The sequence below is a fragment of the Pseudophryne corroboree genome, unplaced genomic scaffold (genome assembly GCF_028390025.1).
Source record: "Pseudophryne corroboree isolate aPseCor3 unplaced genomic scaffold, aPseCor3.hap2 scaffold_410, whole genome shotgun sequence".
Classification (NCBI taxonomy): domain Eukaryota; kingdom Metazoa; phylum Chordata; class Amphibia; order Anura; family Myobatrachidae; genus Pseudophryne; species Pseudophryne corroboree.
Window position 1 is genome coordinate 228,576 of NW_026970045.1, and position 13,925 is coordinate 242,500.

At 39.6% G+C, this 13,925-nt stretch overlaps 35 non-coding genes across 35 annotated transcripts; all 35 read right to left on the reverse strand.

The window, feature by feature from the left end:
• Positions 1-245: 245 nt before the first annotated feature.
• Positions 246-361, reverse strand: LOC135024898 (U5 spliceosomal RNA). The gene has a single exon (XR_010221709.1). It is a non-coding gene; the product is annotated as a U5 spliceosomal RNA (small nuclear RNA).
• Positions 362-631: 270 nt separating this feature from the next.
• Positions 632-747, reverse strand: LOC135024643 (U5 spliceosomal RNA). The gene has a single exon (XR_010221457.1). It is a non-coding gene; the product is annotated as a U5 spliceosomal RNA (small nuclear RNA).
• A 286-nt stretch (positions 748-1,033) lies between these two features.
• Positions 1,034-1,149, reverse strand: LOC135024784 (U5 spliceosomal RNA). Its single transcript, XR_010221597.1, has one exon. It is a non-coding gene; the product is annotated as a U5 spliceosomal RNA (small nuclear RNA).
• Positions 1,150-1,419: 270 nt separating this feature from the next.
• On the reverse strand, positions 1,420-1,535 carry LOC135024884 (U5 spliceosomal RNA). Its single transcript, XR_010221695.1, has one exon. It is a non-coding gene; the product is annotated as a U5 spliceosomal RNA (small nuclear RNA).
• Positions 1,536-1,809: 274 nt separating this feature from the next.
• LOC135024453 (U5 spliceosomal RNA) lies at positions 1,810-1,925 on the reverse strand. The gene has a single exon (XR_010221275.1). It is a non-coding gene; the product is annotated as a U5 spliceosomal RNA (small nuclear RNA).
• Positions 1,926-2,199: 274 nt separating this feature from the next.
• LOC135024583 (U5 spliceosomal RNA) lies at positions 2,200-2,315 on the reverse strand. Its single transcript, XR_010221401.1, has one exon. It is a non-coding gene; the product is annotated as a U5 spliceosomal RNA (small nuclear RNA).
• Positions 2,316-2,589: 274 nt separating this feature from the next.
• Positions 2,590-2,705, reverse strand: LOC135024851 (U5 spliceosomal RNA). The gene has a single exon (XR_010221662.1). It is a non-coding gene; the product is annotated as a U5 spliceosomal RNA (small nuclear RNA).
• A 274-nt stretch (positions 2,706-2,979) lies between these two features.
• On the reverse strand, positions 2,980-3,095 carry LOC135025075 (U5 spliceosomal RNA). Its single transcript, XR_010221881.1, has one exon. It is a non-coding gene; the product is annotated as a U5 spliceosomal RNA (small nuclear RNA).
• A 286-nt stretch (positions 3,096-3,381) lies between these two features.
• Positions 3,382-3,497, reverse strand: LOC135024609 (U5 spliceosomal RNA). The gene has a single exon (XR_010221423.1). It is a non-coding gene; the product is annotated as a U5 spliceosomal RNA (small nuclear RNA).
• Positions 3,498-3,768: 271 nt separating this feature from the next.
• Positions 3,769-3,884, reverse strand: LOC135024899 (U5 spliceosomal RNA). Its single transcript, XR_010221710.1, has one exon. It is a non-coding gene; the product is annotated as a U5 spliceosomal RNA (small nuclear RNA).
• Positions 3,885-4,155: 271 nt separating this feature from the next.
• On the reverse strand, positions 4,156-4,271 carry LOC135024900 (U5 spliceosomal RNA). Its single transcript, XR_010221711.1, has one exon. It is a non-coding gene; the product is annotated as a U5 spliceosomal RNA (small nuclear RNA).
• A 274-nt stretch (positions 4,272-4,545) lies between these two features.
• On the reverse strand, positions 4,546-4,661 carry LOC135024513 (U5 spliceosomal RNA). Its single transcript, XR_010221332.1, has one exon. It is a non-coding gene; the product is annotated as a U5 spliceosomal RNA (small nuclear RNA).
• A 274-nt stretch (positions 4,662-4,935) lies between these two features.
• LOC135024454 (U5 spliceosomal RNA) lies at positions 4,936-5,051 on the reverse strand. The gene has a single exon (XR_010221276.1). It is a non-coding gene; the product is annotated as a U5 spliceosomal RNA (small nuclear RNA).
• Positions 5,052-5,325: 274 nt separating this feature from the next.
• On the reverse strand, positions 5,326-5,441 carry LOC135024584 (U5 spliceosomal RNA). The gene has a single exon (XR_010221402.1). It is a non-coding gene; the product is annotated as a U5 spliceosomal RNA (small nuclear RNA).
• Positions 5,442-5,715: 274 nt separating this feature from the next.
• Positions 5,716-5,831, reverse strand: LOC135024852 (U5 spliceosomal RNA). Its single transcript, XR_010221663.1, has one exon. It is a non-coding gene; the product is annotated as a U5 spliceosomal RNA (small nuclear RNA).
• Positions 5,832-6,105: 274 nt separating this feature from the next.
• On the reverse strand, positions 6,106-6,221 carry LOC135025076 (U5 spliceosomal RNA). Its single transcript, XR_010221882.1, has one exon. It is a non-coding gene; the product is annotated as a U5 spliceosomal RNA (small nuclear RNA).
• A 286-nt stretch (positions 6,222-6,507) lies between these two features.
• On the reverse strand, positions 6,508-6,623 carry LOC135024610 (U5 spliceosomal RNA). The gene has a single exon (XR_010221424.1). It is a non-coding gene; the product is annotated as a U5 spliceosomal RNA (small nuclear RNA).
• A 271-nt stretch (positions 6,624-6,894) lies between these two features.
• On the reverse strand, positions 6,895-7,010 carry LOC135024901 (U5 spliceosomal RNA). Its single transcript, XR_010221712.1, has one exon. It is a non-coding gene; the product is annotated as a U5 spliceosomal RNA (small nuclear RNA).
• A 270-nt stretch (positions 7,011-7,280) lies between these two features.
• Positions 7,281-7,396, reverse strand: LOC135024644 (U5 spliceosomal RNA). The gene has a single exon (XR_010221458.1). It is a non-coding gene; the product is annotated as a U5 spliceosomal RNA (small nuclear RNA).
• Positions 7,397-7,682: 286 nt separating this feature from the next.
• Positions 7,683-7,798, reverse strand: LOC135024685 (U5 spliceosomal RNA). Its single transcript, XR_010221498.1, has one exon. It is a non-coding gene; the product is annotated as a U5 spliceosomal RNA (small nuclear RNA).
• A 270-nt stretch (positions 7,799-8,068) lies between these two features.
• LOC135024885 (U5 spliceosomal RNA) lies at positions 8,069-8,184 on the reverse strand. The gene has a single exon (XR_010221696.1). It is a non-coding gene; the product is annotated as a U5 spliceosomal RNA (small nuclear RNA).
• Positions 8,185-8,455: 271 nt separating this feature from the next.
• On the reverse strand, positions 8,456-8,571 carry LOC135024934 (U5 spliceosomal RNA). The gene has a single exon (XR_010221744.1). It is a non-coding gene; the product is annotated as a U5 spliceosomal RNA (small nuclear RNA).
• A 274-nt stretch (positions 8,572-8,845) lies between these two features.
• Positions 8,846-8,961, reverse strand: LOC135024416 (U5 spliceosomal RNA). Its single transcript, XR_010221240.1, has one exon. It is a non-coding gene; the product is annotated as a U5 spliceosomal RNA (small nuclear RNA).
• A 274-nt stretch (positions 8,962-9,235) lies between these two features.
• LOC135024814 (U5 spliceosomal RNA) lies at positions 9,236-9,351 on the reverse strand. The gene has a single exon (XR_010221627.1). It is a non-coding gene; the product is annotated as a U5 spliceosomal RNA (small nuclear RNA).
• Positions 9,352-9,625: 274 nt separating this feature from the next.
• On the reverse strand, positions 9,626-9,741 carry LOC135024508 (U5 spliceosomal RNA). Its single transcript, XR_010221327.1, has one exon. It is a non-coding gene; the product is annotated as a U5 spliceosomal RNA (small nuclear RNA).
• A 286-nt stretch (positions 9,742-10,027) lies between these two features.
• LOC135025051 (U5 spliceosomal RNA) lies at positions 10,028-10,143 on the reverse strand. The gene has a single exon (XR_010221858.1). It is a non-coding gene; the product is annotated as a U5 spliceosomal RNA (small nuclear RNA).
• A 274-nt stretch (positions 10,144-10,417) lies between these two features.
• Positions 10,418-10,533, reverse strand: LOC135024645 (U5 spliceosomal RNA). The gene has a single exon (XR_010221459.1). It is a non-coding gene; the product is annotated as a U5 spliceosomal RNA (small nuclear RNA).
• Positions 10,534-10,819: 286 nt separating this feature from the next.
• Positions 10,820-10,935, reverse strand: LOC135024686 (U5 spliceosomal RNA). Its single transcript, XR_010221500.1, has one exon. It is a non-coding gene; the product is annotated as a U5 spliceosomal RNA (small nuclear RNA).
• A 270-nt stretch (positions 10,936-11,205) lies between these two features.
• LOC135024668 (U5 spliceosomal RNA) lies at positions 11,206-11,321 on the reverse strand. Its single transcript, XR_010221482.1, has one exon. It is a non-coding gene; the product is annotated as a U5 spliceosomal RNA (small nuclear RNA).
• Positions 11,322-11,595: 274 nt separating this feature from the next.
• On the reverse strand, positions 11,596-11,711 carry LOC135025002 (U5 spliceosomal RNA). The gene has a single exon (XR_010221809.1). It is a non-coding gene; the product is annotated as a U5 spliceosomal RNA (small nuclear RNA).
• A 286-nt stretch (positions 11,712-11,997) lies between these two features.
• On the reverse strand, positions 11,998-12,113 carry LOC135024823 (U5 spliceosomal RNA). The gene has a single exon (XR_010221635.1). It is a non-coding gene; the product is annotated as a U5 spliceosomal RNA (small nuclear RNA).
• Positions 12,114-12,387: 274 nt separating this feature from the next.
• LOC135024402 (U5 spliceosomal RNA) lies at positions 12,388-12,500 on the reverse strand. The gene has a single exon (XR_010221226.1). It is a non-coding gene; the product is annotated as a U5 spliceosomal RNA (small nuclear RNA).
• A 274-nt stretch (positions 12,501-12,774) lies between these two features.
• Positions 12,775-12,890, reverse strand: LOC135024483 (U5 spliceosomal RNA). The gene has a single exon (XR_010221304.1). It is a non-coding gene; the product is annotated as a U5 spliceosomal RNA (small nuclear RNA).
• Positions 12,891-13,176: 286 nt separating this feature from the next.
• LOC135025040 (U5 spliceosomal RNA) lies at positions 13,177-13,292 on the reverse strand. Its single transcript, XR_010221847.1, has one exon. It is a non-coding gene; the product is annotated as a U5 spliceosomal RNA (small nuclear RNA).
• A 274-nt stretch (positions 13,293-13,566) lies between these two features.
• LOC135024646 (U5 spliceosomal RNA) lies at positions 13,567-13,682 on the reverse strand. Its single transcript, XR_010221460.1, has one exon. It is a non-coding gene; the product is annotated as a U5 spliceosomal RNA (small nuclear RNA).
• Positions 13,683-13,925: the final 243 nt, after the last annotated feature.

Here is a 13,925-nt window from a genome sequence, read left to right on the forward strand (position 1 = left end):
TGCCATGCCAGCAGTCCTCATTCAGCTCAAAGTGAGCGCCCAATTTGAAAGAAAGCAGATTTCTCACCTGGCTTCCCCTTGCTATAAGCATGGTTTGTACTCTTTGCCATGTGCTCCCAGATCTTTCAAGCTAGTAGCATGGTCAAGAAAGTTCTGTTTGAAAAGAAACAAACATTTACTGTCATTTTTTATGCAAATGAGCTTACATTAAAGCACACTCGTTCTATCTTTAAACCAATAAAAGAAACCTCAATAAGACGGGGTATACAAAAATTGAGATAAAACTCAGTTTTGCTCCTCTCCACGGAAATCTTTAGTAAAAGGCGAAAAATTTATTTGTTCTGAAGAGAAACCAGAGCATGACCAAGATTCCTCCTGTCGCCTGAGTGCCATGCCAGCAGTCCTCATTCAGCTCAAAGTGAGCGCCCAATTTGAAAGAAAGCAGATTTCTCACCTGGCTTCCCCTTGCTATAAGCATGGTTTGTACTCTTTTCCATGTGCTCCCAGATCTTTCAAGCAATTAGTATGTTCAAGAAAGTTCTGTTTGAAAATAAACAGACATTTACTGTCATTTCTATGCAAATGAGCTTACATTAAAGCACACTCGTTCCATCTTTAAACCGATAAAATAAAACCCAATAAGATGGGGCATGCAAAAATTGAGATAAAACTCAGTTTTGCTCCTCTCCACGGAAATCTTTAGTAAAAGGCGAAAGATTTGTTCGTTCTGAAGAGAAACCAGAGCATGACCAAGATTCCACCTGTCGCCTGAGTGCCATGCCAGCAGTCCTCATTCAGCTCAAAGTGAGCACCCAATTTGAAAGAAAGAAAGCAGATTTCTCACCAGGCTTCCCCTTGCTATAAGCATGGTTTGTACTCTTTGCCATGTGCTCCCAGATCTTTCAAGCAATTAGTATGGTCAAGAAAGTTCTTTTTGAAAAGAAACAGGCATTTACTGTCATTGTTATGCAAATAAACTTACATTAAAGCTACCAAGAAAGCACACTCGTTCTATCTTTAAACTGATAAAAGAAACCCCAATAATATGGGGCATGCAAAAATTGCGATAAAACTCAATTTTGCTCCTCTCCACGGAAATCTTTAGTAAAAGGCGAAAGATTTATTCATTAAGAAGAGAAACCAGAGCATGACCAAGATTCCTCCTGTCGCCTGAGTGCCAAGCCAGCAGTCCTCATTCAGCTCAAAGTGAGCGCCCAATTTGAAAGAAAGCAGATTTCTCACCTGGCTTACCTTTGCTATAAGCATGGTTTGTACTGTTTTCCATGTGCTCCCAGATCTTTCAAGCAAGTAGCATGGTCAAGAAAGTTCTGTTTGAAAAGAAACAAACATTTGCTGTCATTTCTATGCAAATGAGCTTACATTAATGCACACTCGTTCTATCTTTAAACCAATAAAAGAAACCTCAATAAGATGGGGCATGCAAAAATTGAGATAAAACTCAGTTTTGCTCCTCTCCACGGAAATCTTTAATAAAAGGCGAAAGATTTGTTCGTTCTGAAGAGAAACCAGAGCATGACCAAGATTCCACCTGTCGCCTGAGTGCCATGCCAGCAGTCCTCATTCAGATCAAAGTAAGCACCCAATTTGAAAGAAAGAAAGCAGATTTCTCACCTGGCTTCCCCTTGCTATAAGCATGGTTTGTACTCTTTTCCATGTGCTCCCTGATCTTTCAAGCAAGTAGCATGGTCAAGAAAGTTCTGTTTGAAAAGAAACAAACATTTGCTGTCATTTCTATGCAAATGAGCTTACATTAAAGCACACTCCTTCTATCTTTAAACCAATAACAGAAACCTCAATAAGATGGGGCATGCAAAAATTGAGATAAAACTCAGTTTTGCTCCTCTCCACGGAAATCTTTAGTTTAAGGCGAAAGATTTGTTCGTTCTGAAGAGAAACCAGAGCATGACCAAGATTCCACCTGTCGCCTGAGTGCCATGCCAGCAGTCCTCATTCAGCTCAAAGTGAGCACCCAATTTGAAAGAAAGAAAGCAGATTTCTCACCTGGCTTCCCCTTGCTATAAGCATGGTTTGTACTCTTTTCCATGTGCTCCCTGATCTTTCAAGCAATTAGTATGGTCAAGAAAGTTCTGTTTGAAGAGAAACAGACATTTACTGTCATTTCTATGCAAATGAGCTTACATTAAAGCACACTCCTTCTATCTTTAAACCAATAAAAGAAACCTCAATAAGATGGGGCATGCAAAAATTGAGATAAAACTCAGTTTTGCTCCTCTCCACCGAAATCTTTAGTTTAAGGCGAAAGATTTGTTCGTTCTGAGGAGAAACCAGAGCATGACCAAGATTCCACCTGTCGCCTGAGTGCCATGCCAGCAGTCCTCATTCAGCTCAAAGTGAGCACCCAATTTGAAAGAAAGAAAGCAGATTTCTCACCAGGCTTCCCCTTGCTATAAGCATGGTTTGTACTCTTTGCCATGTGCTCCCAGATCTTTCAAGCGATTAGTATGGTTAAGAAAGTTCTGTTTTAAAAGAAACAGACATTTACTGTCATTTCTATGCAAATGAGCTTACATTAAAGCACACTCGTTCTATCTTTAAACCGATAAAAAAAACCCCAATAAGATGGGGCATGCAAAAATTGAGATAAAACTCAGTTTTGCTCCTCTCCACGGAAATCTTTAGTAAAAGGTGAAAGATTTGTTTGTTCTGAAGAGAAACCAGAGCATGACCAAGATTCCACCTGTCACCTGAGTGCCATGCCAGCAGTCCTCATTCAGCTCAAAGTGAGCACCCAATTTGAAAGAAAGAAAGCAGATTTCTCACCTGGCTTCCCCTTGCTATAAGCATGGTTTGTACTCTTTTCCATGTGCTCCCTGATCTTTCAAGCAATTAGTATGGTCAAGAAAGTTCTGTTTGAAGAGAAACAGACATTTACTGTCATTTCTATGCAAATGAGCTTACATTAAAGCACACTCGTTCTATCTTTAAACCGATAAAAGAAACCCCAATAAGATGGGGCATGCAAAAATTGAGATAAAACTCAGTTTTGCTCCTCTCCACGGAAATCTTTAATAAAAGGTGAAAGATTTGTTCATTCTGAAGAGAAACCAGAGCATGACCAAGATTCCACCTGTCGCCTGAGTGCCAAGCCAGCTGTCCTCATTCAGCTTAAAGTGAGCACCCAATTTGAAAGAAAGAAAGCAGATTTCTCACCAGGCTTCCCCTTGCTATAAGCATGGTTTGTACTCTTTTCCATGTGCTCCCAGATCTTTCAAGCAATTAGTATGGTCAAGAAAGTTCTTTTTGAAAAGAAACAGGCATTTACTGTCATTGTTATGCAAATAAACTTACATTAAAGCTACCAAGAAAGCACACTCGTTCTGTCTTTAAACTGATAAAAGAAACCCCAGTAATATAGGGCATGCAAAAATTGAGATAAAACTCAGTTTTGCTCCTCTCCACGGAAATCTTTAGTAAAAGGCGAAAGATTTGTTCGTTCTGAAGAGAAACCAGAGCATGACCAAGATTCCTCCTGTCGCCTGAGTGCCATGCCAGCAGTCCTCATTCAGCTCAAAGTGAGCGCCCAATTTGAAAGAAAGCAGATTTCTCACCTGGCTTCCCCTTGCTATAAGCATGGTTTGTACTCTTTGCCATGTGCTCCCAGATCTTTCAAGCTAGTAGCATGGTCAAGAAAGTTCTGTTTGAAAAGAAACAAACATTTACTGTCATTTTTTATGCAAATGAGCTTACATTAAAGCACACTCGTTCTATCTTTAAACCAATAAAAGAAACCTCAATAAGACGGGGTATACAAAAATTGAGATAAAACTCAGTTTTGCTCCTCTCCACGGAAATCTTTAGTAAAAGGCGAAAAATTTATTTGTTCTGAAGAGAAACCAGAGCATGACCAAGATTCCTCCTGTCGCCTGAGTGCCATGCCAGCAGTCCTCATTCAGCTCAAAGTGAGCGCCCAATTTGAAAGAAAGCAGATTTCTCACCTGGCTTCCCCTTGCTATAAGCATGGTTTGTACTCTTTGCCATGTGCTCCCAGATCTTTCAAGCTAGTAGCATGGTCAAGAAAGTTCTGTTTGAAAAGAAACAAACATTTACTGTCATTTTTTATGCAAATGAGCTTACATTAAAGCACACTCGTTCTATCTTTAAACCAATAAAAGAAACCTCAATAAGACGGGGTATACAAAAATTGAGATAAAACTCAGTTTTGCTCCTCTCCACGGAAATCTTTAGTAAAAGGCGAAAAATTTATTTGTTCTGAAGAGAAACCAGAGCATGACCAAGATTCCATCTGTCGCCTGAGTGCCAAGCCAGCAGTCCTCATTCAGCTTAAAGTGAGCACCCAATTTGAAAGAAAGAAAGCAGATTTCTCACCAGGCTTCCCCTTGCTATAAGCATGGTTTGTACTCTTTTCCATGTGCTCCCTGATCTTTCAAGCAAGTAGCATGGTCAAGAAAGCTCTGTTTTAAAAGAAATAGACATTTACTGCCATTTCTATGTAAATGAGCTTACATTAAAGCACACTCGTTCTATCTTTAAACCGATAAAAGAAACCCCAATAAGAGGGGGCATGCAAAAATTGAGATAAAACTCAGTTTTGCTCCTCTCCACAGAAATCTTTAGTAAAAGGCGATAGATTTGTTTGTTCTGAAGAGAAACCAGAGCATGACCAAGATTCCACCTGTCACCTGAGTGCCATGCCAGCAGTCCTCATTCAGATCAAAGTAAGCACCCAATTTGAAAGAAAGAAAGCAGATTTCTCACCTGGCTTCCCCTTGCTATAAGCATGGTTTGTACTCTTTTCCATGTGCTCCCTGATCTTTCAAGCAAGTAGCATGGTCAAGAAAGTTCTGTTTGAAAAGAAACAAACATTTGCTGTCATTTCTATGCAAATGAGCTTACATTAAAGCACACTCCTTCTATCTTTAAACCAATAACAGAAACCTCAATAAGATGGGGCATGCAAAAATTGAGATAAAACTCAGTTTTGCTCCTCTCCACGGAAATCTTTAGTTTAAGGCGAAAGATTTGTTCGTTCTGAAGAGAAACCAGAGCATGACCAAGATTCCACCTGTCGCCTGAGTGCCATGCCAGCAGTCCTCATTCAGCTCAAAGTGAGCACCCAATTTGAAAGAAAGAAAGCAGATTTCTCACCTGGCTTCCCCTTGCTATAAGCATGGTTTGTACTCTTTTCCATGTGCTCCCTGATCTTTCAAGCAATTAGTATGGTCAAGAAAGTTCTGTTTGAAGAGAAACAGACATTTACTGTCATTTCTATGCAAATGAGCTTACATTAAAGCACACTCCTTCTATCTTTAAACCAATAAAAGAAACCTCAATAAGATGGGGCATGCAAAAATTGAGATAAAACTCAGTTTTGCTCCTCTCCACCGAAATCTTTAGTTTAAGGCGAAAGATTTGTTCGTTCTGAGGAGAAACCAGAGCATGACCAAGATTCCACCTGTCGCCTGAGTGCCATGCCAGCAGTCCTCATTCAGCTCAAAGTGAGCACCCAATTTGAAAGAAAGAAAGCAGATTTCTCACCAGGCTTCCCCTTGCTATAAGCATGGTTTGTACTCTTTGCCATGTGCTCCCAGATCTTTCAAGCGATTAGTATGGTTAAGAAAGTTCTGTTTTAAAAGAAACAGACATTTACTGTCATTTCTATGCAAATGAGCTTACATTAAAGCACACTCGTTCTATCTTTAAACCGATAAAAAAAACCCCAATAAGATGGGGCATGCAAAAATTGAGATAAAACTCAGTTTTGCTCCTCTCCACGGAAATCTTTAGTAAAAGGTGAAAGATTTGTTTGTTCTGAAGAGAAACCAGAGCATGACCAAGATTCCACCTGTAACCTGAGTGCCATGCCAGCAGTCCTCATTCAGCTCAAAGTGAGCACCCAATTTGAAAGAAAGAAAGCAGATTTCTCACCTGGCTTCCCCTTGCTATAAGCATGGTTTGTACTCTTTTCCATGTGCTCCCTGATCTTTCAAGCAATTAGTATGGTCAAGAAAGTTCTGTTTGAAGAGAAACAGACATTTACTGTCATTTCTATGCAAATGAGCTTACATTAAAGCACACTCGTTCTATCTTTAAACCGATAAAAGAAACCCCAATAAGATGGGGCATGCAAAAATTGAGATAAAACTCAGTTTTGCTCCTCTCCACGGAAATCTTTAATAAAAGGTGAAAGATTTGTTCATTCTGAAGAGAAACCAGAGCATGACCAAGATTCCACCTGTCGCCTGAGTGCCAAGCCAGCTGTCCTCATTCAGCTTAAAGTGAGCACCCAATTTGAAAGAAAGAAAGCAGATTTCTCACCAGGCTTCCCCTTGCTATAAGCATGGTTTGTACTCTTTTCCATGTGCTCCCAGATCTTTCAAGCAATTAGTATGGTCAAGAAAGTTCTTTTTGAAAAGAAACAGGCATTTACTGTCATTGTTATGCAAATAAACTTACATTAAAGCTACCAAGAAAGCACACTCGTTCTGTCTTTAAACTGATAAAAGAAACCCCAGTAATATAGGGCATGCAAAAATTGAGATAAAACTCAGTTTTGCTCCTCTCCACGGAAATCTTTAGTAAAAGGCGAAAGATTTGTTCGTTCTGAAGAGAAACCAGAGCATGACCAAGATTCCTCCTGTCGCCTGAGTGCCATGCCAGCAGTCCTCATTCAGCTCAAAGTGAGCGCCCAATTTGAAAGAAAGCAGATTTCTCACCTGGCTTCCCCTTGCTATAAGCATGGTTTGTACTCTTTGCCATGTGCTCCCAGATCTTTCAAGCTAGTAGCATGGTCAAGAAAGTTCTGTTTGAAAAGAAACAAACATTTACTGTCATTTTTTATGCAAATGAGCTTACATTAAAGCACACTCGTTCTATCTTTAAACCAATAAAAGAAACCTCAATAAGACGGGGTATACAAAAATTGAGATAAAACTCAGTTTTGCTCCTCTCCACGGAAATCTTTAGTAAAAGGCGAAAAATTTATTTGTTCTGAAGAGAAACCAGAGCATGACCAAGATTCCTCCTGTCGCCTGAGTGCCATGCCAGCAGTCCTCATTCAGCTCAAAGTGAGCGCCCAATTTGAAAGAAAGCAGATTTCTCACCTGGCTTCCCCTTGCTATAAGCATGGTTTGTACTCTTTTCCATGTGCTCCCAGATCTTTCAAGCAATTAGTATGTTCAAGAAAGTTCTGTTTGAAAATAAACAGACATTTACTGTCATTTCTATGCAAATGAGCTTACATTAAAGCACACTCGTTCCATCTTTAAACCGATAAAATAAAACCCAATAAGATGGGGCATGCAAAAATTGAGATAAAACTCAGTTTTGCTCCTCTCCACGGAAATCTTTAGTAAAAGGCGAAAGATTTGTTCGTTCTGAAGAGAAACCAGAGCATGACCAAGATTCCACCTGTCGCCTGAGTGCCATGCCAGCAGTCCTCATTCAGCTCAAAGTGAGCACCCAATTTGAAAGAAAGAAAGCAGATTTCTCACCAGGCTTCCCCTTGCTATAAGCATGGTTTGTACTCTTTGCCATGTGCTCCCAGATCTTTCAAGCAATTAGTATGGTCAAGAAAGTTCTTTTTGAAAAGAAACAGGCATTTACTGTCATTGTTATGCAAATAAACTTACATTAAAGCTACCAAGAAAGCACACTCGTTCTATCTTTAAACTGATAAAAGAAACCCCAATAATATGGGGCATGCAAAAATTGCGATAAAACTCAATTTTGCTCCTCTCCACGGAAATCTTTAGTAAAAGGCGAAAGATTTATTCGTTAAGAAGAGAAACCAGAGCATGACCAAGATTCCTCCTGTCGCCTGAGTGCCAAGCCAGCAGTCCTCATTCAGCTCAAAGTGAGCGCCCAATTTGAAAGAAAGCAGATTTCTCACCTGGCTTACCTTTGCTATAAGCATGGTTTGTACTGTTTTCCATGTGCTCCCAGATCTTTCAAGCAAGTAGCATGGTCAAGAAAGTTCTGTTTGAAAAGAAACAAACATTTGCTGTCATTTCTATGCAAATGAGCTTACATTAATGCACACTCGTTCTATCTTTAAACCAATAAAAGAAACCTCAATAAGATGGGGCATGCAAAAATTGAGATAAAACTCAGTTTTGCTCCTCTCCACGGAAATCTTTAATAAAAGGCGAAAGATTTGTTCGTTCTGAAGAGAAACCAGAGCATGACCAAGATTCCACCTGTCGCCTGAGTGCCATGCCAGCAGTCCTCATTCAGCTCAAAGTGAGCGCCCAATTTGAAAGAAAGCAGATTTCTCACCTGGCTTCCCCTTGCTATAAGCATGGTTTGTACTCTTTGCCATGTGCTCCCAGATCTTTCAAGCTAGTAGCATGGTCAAGAAAGTTCTGTTTGAAAAGAAACAAACATTTACTGTCATTTTTTATGCAAATGAGCTTACATTAAAGCACACTCGTTCTATATTTAAACCAATAAAAGAAACCTCATTAAGACGGGGTATACAAAAATTGAGATAAAACTCAGTTTTGCTCCTCTCCACGGAAATCTTTAGTAAAAGGCGAAAAATTTATTTGTTCTGAAGAGAAACCAGAGCATGACCAAGATTCCATCTGTCGCCTGAGTGCCAAGCCAGCAGTCCTCATTCAGCTTAAAGTGAGCACCCAATTTGAAAGAAAGAAAGCAGATTTCTCACCAGGCTTCCCCTTGCTATAAGCATGGTTTGTACTCTTTTCCATGTGCTCCCTGATCTTTCAAGCAAGTAGCATGGTCAAGAAAGTTCTGTTTGAAAAGAAACAAACATTTGCTGTCATTTCTATGCAAATGAGCTTACATTAAAGCACACTCGTTCTATCTTTAAACCAATAAAAGAAACCTCATTAAGATGGGGCATGCAAAAATTGAGATAAAACTCAGTTTTGCTCCTCTCCACGGAAATCTTTAATAAAATGCGAAAGATTTGTTCGTTCTGAAGAGAAACCAGAGCATGACCAAGATTCCACCTGTCACCTGAGTGCCATGCCAGCAGTCCTCATTCAGCTCAAAGTGAGCACCCAATTTGAAAGATAGAAAGCAGATTTCTCACCTGGCTTCCCCTTGCTATAAGCATGGTTTGTACTCTTTTCCATGTGCTCCCTGATCTTTCAAGCAATTAGTATGGTCAAGTAAGTTCTGTTTGAAAAGAAACAGACATTTACTGTCATTTCTATGCAAATGAGCTTACATTAAAGCACACTTGTTCTATCTTTAAACCGATAAAAGAAACCCCAATAAGATGGGGCATGCAAAAATTGAGATAAAACTCAGTTTTGCTCCTTTTCACGGAAATCTTTAGTAAAAGGCGAAAGATTTGTATGTTCTGAAGAGAAACCAGAGCATGACCAAGATTCCACCTGTCGCCTGAGTGCCATGCCAGCAGTCCTCATTCAGCTCAAAGTGAGCACCCAATTTGAAAGAAAGAAAGCAGATTTCTCACCTGGCTTCCCCTTGCTATAAGCATGGTTTGTACTCTTTTCCATGTGCTCCCTGATCTTTCAAGCAAGTAGCATGGTCAAGAAAGTTCTGTTTTAAAAGAAACAGACATTTACTGTAATTTCTATGCAAATGAGCTTACATTAAAGCACACTCGTTCTATCTTTAAACCGATAAAAGAAACCCCAATAAGATGGGGCATGCAAAAATTGAGATAAAACTCAGTTTTGCTCTTCTTCACAGAAATCTTTAATAAAAGGCAAAAGATTTGTTTGTTCTGAAGAGAAACCAGAGCATGACCAAGATTCCACCTGTCACCTGAGTGCCATGCCAGCAGTCCTCATTCAGCTCAAAGTGAGCACCCAATTTGAAAGAAAGAAAGCAGATTTCTCACCTGGCTTCCACTTCCTATAAGCATGGTTTGTACTCTATTCCATGTGCTCCCAGATCTTTCAAGTAATTAGTATGGTCAAGAAAGTTCTGTTTGAAAAGAAACAGGAATTTACTGTCATTGTTATGCAAATAAACTTACATTAAAGCTACCAAGAAAGCACACTCATTCTGTCTTTAAACTGATAAAAGAAACCACAATAATATGGGGTATGCAAAAATTGAGATAAAACTCAGTTTTGCTCCTCTCCACGGAAATCTTTAATAAAAGGCGAAAGATTTGCTCGTTCTGAAGAGAAACCAGAGCATGACCAAGATTCCACCTGTTGCCTGAGTGCCAAGCCAGCAGTCCTCATTCAGCTTAAAGTGAGCACCCAATTTGAAAGAAAGAAAGCAGATTTCTCACCAGGCTTCCCCTTGCTATAAGCATGGTTTGTACTCTTTTCCATGTGCTCCCAGATCTTTCAAGCAATTAGTATGTTCAAGAAAGTTCTGTTTGAAAATAAACAGACATTTACTGTCATTTCTATGCAAATGAGCTTACATTAAAGCACACTCGTTCCATCTTTAAACCGATAAAATAAAACCCAATAAGATGGGGCATGCAAAAATTGAGATAAAACTCAGTTTTGCTCCTCTCCACGGAAATCTTTAGTAAAAGGCGAAAGATTTGTTCGTTCTGAAGAGAAACCAGAGCATGACCAAGATTCCACCTGTCGCCTGAGTGCCATGCCAGCAGTCCTCATTCAGCTCAAAGTGAGCACCCAATTTGAAAGAAAGAAAGCAGATTTCTCACCAGGCTTCCCCTTGCTATAAGCATGGTTTGTACTCTTTGCCATGTGCTTCCAGATCTTTCAAGCAATTAGTATGGTCAAGAAAGTTCTTTTTGAAAAGAAACAGGCATTTACTGTCATTGTTATGCAAATAAACTTACATTAAAGCTACCAAGAAAGCACACTCGTTCTATCTTTAAACTGATAAAAGAAACCCCAATAATATGGGGCATGCAAAAATTGCGATAAAACTCAATTTTGCTCCTCTCCACGGAAATCTTTAGTAAAAGGCGAAAGATTTATTCGTTAAGAAGAGAAACCAGAGCATGACCAAGATTCCTCCGGTCGCCTGAGTGCCAAGCCAGCAGTCCTCATTCAGCTCAAAGTGAGCGCCCAATTTGAAAGAAAGCAGATTTCTCACCTGGCTTCCCCTTGCTATAAGCATGGTTTGTACTGTTTTCCATGTGCTCCCAGATCTTTAAAGCAAGTAGCATGGTCAAGAAAGTTCTGTTTGAAAATAAACAAACATTTGCTGTCATTTCTATGCAAATGAGCTTACATTAAAGCACACTCGTTCTATCTTTAAACCAATAAAAGAAACCTCAATAAGATGGGGCATGCAAAAATTGAGATAAAACTCAGTTTTGCTCCTCTCCACGGAAATCTTTAGTAAAAGGCGAAAGATTTGTTCGTTCTGAAGAGAAACCAGAGCATGACCAAGATTCCACCTGTCGCCTGAGTGCCATGCCAGCAGTCCTCATTCAGCTCAAAGTTAGCACCCAATTTGAAAGAAAGAAAGCAGATTTCTCACCAGGCTTCCCCTTGCTATAAGCATGGTTTGTACTCTTTGCCATGTGCTCCCAGATCTTTCAAGCGATTAGTATGGTCAAGAAAGTTCTGTTTTAAAAGAAACAGACATTTACTGTCATTTCTATGCAAATGAGCTTACATTAAAGCACACTCGTTCTATCTTTAAACCGATAAAAGAAACCCCAATAAGATGGGGCATGCAAAAATTTAGATAAAACTCAGTTTTGCTCTTCTCCACTGAAATCTTTAGTAAAAGGCGAAAGATTTATTCGTTCTGAAGAGAAACCAGAGCATGACCAAGATTCCACCTGTCGCCTGAGCGCCAAGCCAGCAGTCCTCATTCAGCTTAAAGTGAGCACCCAATTTGAAAGAAAGAAAGCAGATTTCTCACCAGGCTTCCCCTTGCTATAAGCATGGTTTATACTCTTTTCCATGTGCTCCCAGATCTTTCAAGCAATTAGTATGGTCAAGAAAGTTCTTTTTGAAAAGAAACAGGCATTTACTGTCATTGTTATGCAAATAAACTTACATTAAAGCTACCAAGAAAGCATACTCGTTCTGTCTTTAAACTGATAAAAGAAACCCCAGTAATATAGGGCATGCAAAAATTGAGATAAAACTCAGTTTTGCTCCTCTCCACGGAAATCTTTAATAAAAGGCGAAAGATTTGTTCGTTCTGAAGAGAAACCAGAGCATGACCAAGATTCCTCCTGTCGCCTGAGTGCCATGCCAGCAGTCCTCATTCAGCTTAAAGTGAGCACCCAATTTGAAAGAAAGAAAGCAGATTTCTCACCAGGCTTCCCCTTGCTATAAGCATGGTTTGTACTCTTTTCCATGTGCTCCCTGATCTTTCAAGCAAGTAGCATGGTCAAGAAAGTTCTGTTTGAAAAGAAACAAACATTTGCTGTCATTTCTATGCAAATGAGCTTACATTAAAGCACACTCGTTCTATCTTTAAACCGATAAAAGAAACCCCAATAAGATGGGGCATGCAAAAATTGAGATACTCAGTTTTGCTCCTCTCCACGGAAATCTTTAGTAAAAGGCGAAATATTTATTCGTTCTGAAGAGAAACCAGAGCATGACCAAGATTCCACCTGTTGCCTGAGTGCCAAGCCAGCAGTCCTCATTCAGCTTAAAGTGAGCACCCAATTTGAAAGAAAGAAAGCAGATTTCTCACCTGGCTTCCCCTTGCTATAAGCATGGTTTGTACTCTTTTCCATGTGCTCCCTGATCTTTCAAGCAAGTAGCATGGTCAAGAAAGTTCTGTTTTAAAAGAAACAGACATTTACTGTAATTTCTATGCAAATGAGCTTACATTAAAGCACACTCGTTCTATCTTTAAACCGATAAAAGAAACCCCAATAAGATGGGGCATGCAAAAATTGAGATAAAACTCAGTTTTGCGCCTCTCCACAGAAATCTTTAATAAAAGGCAAAAGATTTGTTTGTTCTGAAGAGAAACCAGAGCATGACCAAGATTCCACCTGTCACCTGAGTGCCATGCCAGCAGTCCTCATTCAGCTCAAAGTGAGCACCCAATTTGAAAGAAAGAAAGCAGATTTCTCACCTGGCTTCCACTTCCTATAAGCATGGTTTGTACTCTATTCCATGTGCTCCCAGATCTTTCAAGTAATTAGTATGGTCAAGAAAGTTCTGTTTGAAAAGAAACAGGAATTTACTGTCATTGTTATGCAAATAAACTTACATTAAAGCTACCAAGAAAGCACACTCATTCTGTCTTTAAACTGATAAAAGAAACCCCAATAATATGGGGTATGCAAAAATTGAGATAAAACTCAGTTTTGCTCCTCTCCACAGAAATCTTTAATAAAAGGCGAAAGATTTGCTCGTTCTGAAGAGAAACCAGAGCATGACCAAGATTCCACCTGTTGCCTGAGTGCCAAGCCAGCAGTCCTCATTCAGCTTAAAGTGAGCACCCAATTTGAAAGAAAGAAAGCAGATTTCTCACCAGGCTTCCCCTTGCTATAAGCATGGTTTGTACTCTTTTCCATGTGCTCCCAGATCTTTCAAGCAATTAGTATGTTCAAGAAAGTTCTGTTTGAAAATAAACAGACATTTACTGTCATTTCTATGCAAATGAGCTTACATTAAAGCACACTCGTTCCATCTTTAAACCGATAAAATAAAACCCAATAAGATGGGGCATGCAAAAATTGAGATAAAACTCAGTTTTGCTCCTCTCCACGGAAATCTTTAGTAAAAGGCGAAAGATTTGTTCGTTCTGAAGAGAAACCAGAGCATGACCAAGATTCCACCTGTCGCCTGAGTGCCATGCCAGCAGTCCTCATTCAGCTCAAAGTGAGCACCCAATTTGAAAGAAAGAAAGCAGATTTCTCACCAGGCTTCCCCTTGCTATAAGTTTGGTTTGTACTCTTTGCCATGTGCTTCCAGATCTTTCAAGCAATTAGTATGGTCAAGAAAGTTCTTTTTGAAAAGAAACAGGCATTTACTGTCATTGTTATGCAAATAAACTTACATTAAAGC